This window comes from Dipteris shenzhenensis, chromosome 10, assembly GCF_047967505.1.
Source record: "Dipteris shenzhenensis isolate YYH24624 ecotype China chromosome 10, Dip_SZ_1.0, whole genome shotgun sequence".
Lineage (NCBI taxonomy): Eukaryota > Viridiplantae > Streptophyta > Polypodiopsida > Gleicheniales > Dipteridaceae > Dipteris > Dipteris shenzhenensis.
This window is the reverse complement of record NC_141605.1, coordinates 49,072,148-49,080,254: the sequence shown is the minus strand read 5'-3', so window position 1 is coordinate 49,080,254 and position 8,107 is coordinate 49,072,148. Positions and strand designations below refer to the sequence as shown.

Here is an 8,107-nt window from a genome sequence, read left to right as displayed (position 1 = left end):
GAACCTAAGTCTAGGAAATGCATCTTTCTGGGTTATGGTGAAAGTGGAGAGATGGGCTATCGTCTCTGGGATCCAGAAACAAAGAAGATCATACGCAGCCATGATGTGGTCTTCAATGAGAAGAAGATGCATAAGGCACCCATGAGGGATGTGGAAATGAGGAGAATCACTTTCCAGGATGTGAATCCACCTGCATATGTTGATAGACAGCAAGCTGTTCATGCACCAAATGTGCAAGAAATGGTACCACCAAGTACTCCCACAGGTATACAATCAAGGGTAGATGATGGATCATCTATTGGTGGAAATGATGAGCCAAATGTGGCTGATATGCAGGTGGGACAGCAAGCTGAAATGCCCTTGAGAAGATCATCTAGAGTGTCTAGACCGCCTGATAGGTTTGTTCCAGGGGTAGACTATGTGATGCTTATTGATTGCGGGGAGCCTTCTTGCTATAGAGAGGCTATGATGCGTGAGGATCAATGCAAGTGGGAGTATGCTATGCAATCAGAGATGAGTTCACTTATGAAGAATAAGACTTGGGACTTGGTTTCTTTGCCACATGGAAAGAAAGCATTGCCATGTAAATGGGTCTACAAAATGAAGGTCACAGGTGATGATGTGCCTAGGTACAAGGCCCGTTTGGTTGCTAAAGGGTTCAAGCAAGAGAAGGGTGTGGACTTTGATGAGATATTCTCTCCAGTTGTGAAGATGACCACACTTAGATGCATGCTTGGACTAGTGGCAGCAGAGGATATGGAGCTTATGCAGATGGATGTCAAGACAGCTTTCTTGCATGGGGATTTGCATGAGGAAATTTACATGGTGCAGCCGGAAGGCTTTGAAGAAAAGGGCAAAGAGCATTTAGTTTGCAAGCTGAAGAAGAGTCTCTATGGTCTTAAGCAAGCGCCTAGAGAATGGTATCAGAAGTTTGATGCTTTCATTCGGTCCCAGGGTTTTAGAAGGAGTGAAATTGATCACTTCCTCTACACTAAAAGGGCTAAGGATAGTAGCCTGATAATCCTAGCACTATATGTGGATGATATGCTATTGGCTAGCAAGAATACTTATGAGCTAGATGCATTAAAGGCCAAGTTGCATGAGGCCTTTGATATAAAGGATTTGGGATTTGCAGGTCATATTCTTGGTATGCGCATCACGCGTGATCGGAGTAGGAAACTCCTTTGTCTTTCACAAAAAGAGTATGTTACAAAAGTATTGCAACGTTTCAATATGGAGGGGGGGAAGGTAGTGAGTACTCCATTGCCTCCATATGTGAAACTGAGTCATACAGATAGTCCCAAATCAGATGAGGAAAAGGCCATGATGGCCAAGGTTCCTTATGCATCAGCAGTTGGGAGTCTTATGTATGCTATGATAGCTACTAGACCAGACATTGCATTTGCAGTGGGAGTTGTTAGCCGGTATATGGCTAATCCAGGAAAGAGGCATTGGGAGGCAGTTAAGTGCATCATGAGGTACATGAAGGGTACCAAAGAGATGTGCATCTGCTTTGGTAAAGGAGACATGCGTGTACTTGGGTACACAGATTCAGACTATGCAGGGCATGTGGATAGTAGGAGATCCACTTCTGGTTATGTGTTCACCTTTGCAGGTGGTGCAGTGTCGTGGATGTCTCGCGCACAGAAGTGCATTGCTTTGTCTACCACAGAGGCTAAGTATGTTGCAGCCACAGAGGGTTGCAAGGAGGCTATATGGCTTGATCGGCTAGTGGGAGATTTGGGGATTCATACAGGTGTACCGACATTGCATAGTGATTCCATGAGTGCTATTCATCTAGCACGGAATCTGGTCTTTCATGCAAAGACCAAATACATTGAGGTCAGGTACCATTTCATCAGGGAAGTACTTGAGGACAAGCGCATAGAGCTTGTCAAGGTTCATATAGATGATAACCCTGCAGATATGCTGACGAAGAGTCTACCTAGTCAGCGGTTTGAGTATTGTCGTGTATTGATGGGCATTGGATAGTATGCTCACTGGTTGTTCTCCCTTAAAGGCACATTGTCCTTTAAGTGGGAGGTTGTGGGGGTTAAAGGTCACTGTGCCTTTACCCCGGTTATGTACAATACTCAAACACATATATAAATGAATGAAAAAGAAGATTAGGGCGGTTCTGCACCCACCAAATTTGTGTGGCTCTCTATCTCTCTCTCTCCTTCTTCCGTTCTTGCTTCCGTTGAGAGCACTCTCAATTCTATGGCTCTCTAAAAGTGAAAGTAAGAATGTAATGTAAAAATGGCTCTTACCCCTTTATATATATCAAAACCTTAAAAATTAAAACAAATCATAAAATCCCCAAATTCTTTGAAAAAAATCTACCATGAACTCAAAGGAAAAAAACATCAAAAGAAATAACATGTCAATTTAATTGTGGCTTTGTGCATCTCGGTTGCTTGCATAACCATTGTCTGAGCATTGTTTAACCAATTGCAATAACCAAGCAACCCCGCATCTCCATTTCCAACAAGCCGAACTAGCTCATGCAATATATGAAAGGAAGGGCTATTTTGGTTGGCATGATCTAAAGGATACAATCCTTCTACCCAAAGGTTGAGATGCTTCTCTCCTTGCAAACGAAGACTGTGGATCTTGGAAGGTCTCCTCAATCCTAGACTACGTGTGCTTGCATAGTCAGCCTCCAACTCTAGATGAACCTGGTACTTGTTGGAGATATCCTCAAATGGTGCCATGGATAAAGGAATGTAGAGAAGGAGAAGGTGTGGAGAAGTAGGCTTGAAGGAGCAACACGCATGAAGGGGGAGGGAGAGGAGGAGGAGGGATGGAGGAGGGAGGACCAGTAGATGAAGAGGAGGGATGGAGGGGGAGGACCAATAGGCATGGAGGAGGAGGGAAGGGGGGAGGACGAGTAGGTGTGGAGGGTGAGGAGGAGTAGGCGTGTAGGAGGAGGTAAGGAGGAGCAGGAGGGAGCGTGGAGCAAGAGCAAGCATGGAGGAGGAGGGAGGGGGAGGGGAGAGGAGTAGGTGTGGAGGGGAGGAGGAGGGAGGGGGAGTCCAAGGAGTGAGGAGGGGGAGGGGGAGCGAGGGAGGGAGGGAGGGAGGGAGGACTGAGAAGGAGATTCGAATTGTGTAAGAGGTGTAAGGACTGGTTCCCACCTAGGAGTAAGAATTGTGTAAGAGGTGTAAGAGGTGGGGTCACTTGGGGGATTAACCCACCTAGGTGAGGGGGGGTTAGAACTTTTTGTGCCCTACCATGGCCCTTTCATAAGGACTAATCCATTTCTTATGAGGCCCTTTTGAGACCCCATTTCTCCCTAATGTGGATGCTAGATGCAAAGGAACCCGTGACCAATCATGCCTTGCTCTCTATCGGTTGCATCTTGTAACTAAGTTTGTTTCTCTGTTGGCATAGCATAGGCTGCGGGCCTTACTTCTATAGACACCCAAATTTTGTATTGGGTCTCTACTTTGGGCCTAACCCGCTCCTATAAATATAATTACTCTTTTATTCTTAAAAAAAAAAGCTTGAAAATGTGCAAGTAATGGTGCGATGTTTATGGAGGTAACAATCCGTCCAACTATCTTAGGGCTCCATTTAAAGTTTTTGGAAGTCAAAGTTGTGTTGGATGGTGGGGTTTCATTAGATGGAGCCTAGCTCATGCAATCCTTGTCAAGCAACACAATGTTCATGTAAGACCAATGGGCTTGGTTAGTGCCTTTTCATTGGCAAGTATCAGATGATAGCTTGGAGTGATTTGAGGCATCTATGGGCTAGCAAAATGGGGTGCCACCTCTTTTATGGACATGAGTAGGAGCAATTAACCAATGAGCTAACTCAAGTAAGACTCTATCAACAGGTTGATCTAATTGCCTACAAGTCCCTCTACATGTACAAATGTGCAATAGAACTCATTGGCCATTAGAAAGTGTACAAAGCATTTTCGACGAGACACAAGGTTGAATTCAAGGGAAGTCGTGAAGAGCTGGGAGAGGTGAAGGGGTTCAATCAATCAAGATCTTCAAGGGCCGTGTATTCTAAAAGGTGCATAGAAACTCATGGAGGGCCATGTATTCTAGAAGGGAGTTAATGAGATTCACTAAATTTGAGCTAAATTGGAACCAATGACAAATAGATGTGAACTATTACACTTGATGTGCTCCAATTCACTCCATGGACCCGAGAAGGAGGACTCAGGAGGTCGTGCAGCGTGGCCCACGAGAGGAGGAAAAAATGGTGGTCAAAAGGAAGGAGGTCGTGCAGCGTGACCCACGAGAGGAGGTGGTGAAAAGGCTTCTCGAGATAACAATCAGGATGTTGCTTTTATAGGGTGTGGAGTATTCAAAGGTGGAGGGTACGTGGCGTAGTCGTATTTCATTTACTTGCGATTGGACCCCTATTTTGCTCACGTTCATTCTTTCACCCTCCGTGACTGCTGCCCTGTCGATTCTAGCACCGTCCTTTACGATTTGCACTCGCCCACTTGCAGCTTCCTGTTGAACACCACTTCAGAGAACCTCACCTCCTCACTTTCCTAGACTTACAGTTCGCATCGTTTTCTAGCCCAAATCGCTTCTGAGCCACATGCAAGTTTTTAGCACGTAGATCTAGCTCGAGAAGCGCCCACGATTTCCAAGCCCTCCGAGTCTCATCCATTACACCAAGCCATGGGGAGACTTCATCAGAGGTTTCTTCGTACCTTTATCGCTGTGGTTTTGTTCCTTTGTTGCGGGCTTCTTGGCAATGCTTCTACTTGTCCGAAATGTGGCAACTTTACCTTGCCGTATCCTCTGAGTTCGTCCAGTAGTTGCGGTGACCCTCAATACAAAGTGGTCTGCGATTATCAGAAAAAGCTCAGCTTTAAGGCGCTTTCGGGAACGTATCCAATTATCAGCATCAATCCCGGATCTCAGAGACTAGTTATCGGCACGCCTAGCATATCTTCGACTTCATGTAGCACGACAGATCTGCGAGACGGTGGCTTTTCGATAGACCCCAGTCTTCCCTTCAATGTTTCCAGCAGTAACACCGTGATGCTGCTGAACTGTTCCTCCACGCTTCTCCTTTCTCCCTTGAATTGTTCTTCGAATAGTCTGTGCTCCCAATTTGTGGCACAGGACAGCGAAGGCAGCGCATGCCGTAATAAACTGTGCTGCACCTTCATAGCGTGGTCTTCAACGTCTCACAAAATTTCAGTGGCGGCGGGAGGAGATTGTACAGCGTACGTGAGCGTGCTTTCCGCAAATCCGAGCTTTCCAGCGAGCACATGGACTTATGGAATCGAACTGGAATGGACAACGCCATTAGAACCGGTTTGTACGTCTCAAAAGAATTGCTCTCAAGATTCGACTTGCCAGAGAGACACGAGGACCAGCACGTTGAGATGTTTGTGCAACGGAGGATACCACTGGAATCCGTCATCGGGACTGTGCACTCCAGGTCTGTTTAATTAGGTAGCCCGAGTCCCAGTTTGAAGAATCTAAGTTGCAGAGTGAGTCGACTCATTGTAGAGATTGTTGTGGGGACAATGTTGATTGAAACGTTTTGAGCAGATAACGCTCTGTGCACGAATGGCTCGGCTGGATGCGGAGGCCACCGCCACGAGGGGCCCATCATCGCAGGTAGCACCGATACGAGTAGAAGCTGATCGTGCACGTTTAGCTCAAAAGTTTTGTTTAGCCTAAGCACCGGTTTGAGTAGAAGCTCAAAAAGTCTGTTGTCGGATCGTTGTTGAGTTTGAAAGCCTGAACTGGGCGTGCAGGCGTGACCGTCGGTCTGGCGGCTTCCCTAATGGTGGTGCTTGGCATATCAGCGGTGTGGAGAAGGAAGAGGCGGGCGAGGGAGAAGCTAACAAGGGAAAGGCAAGCGATACTGACGGCGGTGGGAGGGGGGAGGTCGGCGAAGCTGCACACGAGCGGGGAGATGAGGAGGGCGACGCAGAACTTCGCTCGGGAGAGGCTGTTGGGGAGCGGGGGGTTCGGGGACGTATACAAGGGCGTGATGGAGGGAGGCAAAGAAGTCGCTGTGAAGGTGGCGAAGCTAGGAAACATGAAGGGCGTAGAGCAAGTCTTGAACGAAGTTAGAATACTATCACAAGTGAATCACAAGAGTTTAGTTCAATTGTTGGGATGTTGCGTTGAAACTGAACAGCCTTTGCTTGTTTACGAATACATCGCCAATGGCACTCTTCTCCACCACCTTTCTTCTTCTTCACCTTCTGCTTCGAACTCGCATGGCTATGGCTCCCGCTTGCCTTGGCGTTTCCGCCTCTCCATCGCCCTGCAAACTGCTGATGGCCTCTCCTACCTCCACTCCTCCGCCTCCCCCCCCATCATCCATCGCGACGTCAAATCTAGCAATATCTTGCTTGATGAATTCCTCAATGCCCACGTCTCCGACTTTGGTCTCTCCCGACTCGCCGTCTCTGACCTCTCCCATATCTCTACTTGCGCCCAAGGTACCGTCGGCTACCTCGATCCTGAGTACTACCGGAACTACCAGCTCACTGCTAAGAGTGATGTCTACAGTTTCGGTATCGTCCTCCTTGAGCTGGTCACCTCGCAGCGCGCCATCGACTTCGCCCGGGGGCAGGATTACGTGAATCTGGCCGTTTACGTGCAGCGCAAAGCCCAGGAAGGGCGGCTCATGGACGTGATGGATGAGCGGTTATTCACTGCGACTGATTCTTCGGCGCCCCCTTCGAGTGCTGCTGCTTCTTCTTTACCGTCTTCGGCATCATCAGCGGAAGAAACAGCAGCAGGGATGTCTCGATTGTTAGCAGCGTCTTCGGGATCAGGAGGTTCAATTCCTCGATTGTTCTCAGTACAACCATCAGCACCGTCTTCAGTAGCATCATCAGTAATGGGTATTGCAACATTCCCAGCAAAAGCTGCACGAACAGCACCATTTCCAGCAGAAGCAAGTACAGCAGCATTATCTCCAGCACCCACAGGATCAACAGCGGTGGTGGAGAGCATGAAGCACGTAACGTACTTGGCTCTGAGCTGTCTGAGAGACAGCCGCAACGAGAGGCCGTCGATGAAGGAGGTGGTGGAGGAGCTCCAGTACTCGCTTAAATTGTTGGAGGGAGGAGGAGAAGCCTATGGGATCCCTGGTATGGGGCAGCTTGTTTTTCGTGCGGAAGACAGTTTTGCGGCCTCGTCGACTATGTCATCGTCGACTGTGTCATCGCCAACGCCATAAGCGTCCTCCCAAGATGATGCTTCTACTGCTTTTGTATTTGACTCTTTGGGTTGCTCACACCCACCACTGACTATGTGCTGAACAATTTTGTGGTGATGAAGTCGTCTTGGTTGAATCTTTTGGTGCTTGGTGAGGAGACTCTCGTGATGAAGCCCCTCTTAGTTGAATCTTGAGGTGCTTTGTGAGCACATTGGGAGTGCATTTACTCTTGGTGTGTTTAAGAACGCTAGGACCCCATGAGGACTCTCTTTTATGACCCAATAAACTTGTGCGCTTGAGGTTTACTAGCCTTTTGGAACTCTTTGGTCATCCATTAATAATCTTTGGAGTTGTGCAAACGAGATTTAAACTCGGGTGTATCCCACAATCTCGCCAAAGAACCAATTTTTCCCCACTTATTTTTTTCCCAATTTGAGGATGTTTGTTTTCCTTTGTTTCTAGTCAAGGTAGAAACTTGGTTGGTGTTTAATTTTGTGTTGAACGTTAATGGGCATCAAAGGATAGCCTTTCTTAAGCCTAATGGCATGGTGATAAAAGGGGCTTTATGAAAAATACTAATCTCAAACTAATGCTCCTAAGCTAAAAAGTAGGTTATTGTTTAATTTTGTGTTGGATGTTAATGGGCATCAAGGGATAGCCTTTCTTAAGTCTATTAAGATGGTGGAAAAGGGCTTTTATGGGAAAGAGTATCGCCCCAAGTTAAATATCACTAGCATGAAACCCATGCTCCACACAAGAATGTAATCCATTGAGCAACTATGTGAAGAGCTCCTCTCGCCCTTGCTCTGATTCATCAACACTAGAATCATCGCTCTTGTCGTAACCCTCGGCCCGCAACTACCACCATAATCCCACTCTAGTCATCCGCCTTCATTCTTACACTGGCATGTAGAGGATGTGTCTGAGATTGAGAGAGATGGCGATC

General features: G+C 47.3%; 1 pseudogene across 1 annotated transcript; it reads left to right on the top strand.

Moving 5' to 3' along the window:
* The first annotated feature begins 4,646 nt into the window (after positions 1-4,646).
* LOC147897928 (wall-associated receptor kinase-like 20 pseudogene) lies at positions 4,647-7,293 on the top strand (annotated as a pseudogene). Its single transcript, XR_015541651.1, has 3 exons — positions 4,647-5,418; positions 5,532-5,600; positions 5,741-7,293. The product of XR_015541651.1 is annotated as a wall-associated receptor kinase-like 20 pseudogene (transcript).
* The last annotated feature ends 814 nt before the right edge of the window (positions 7,294-8,107 follow it).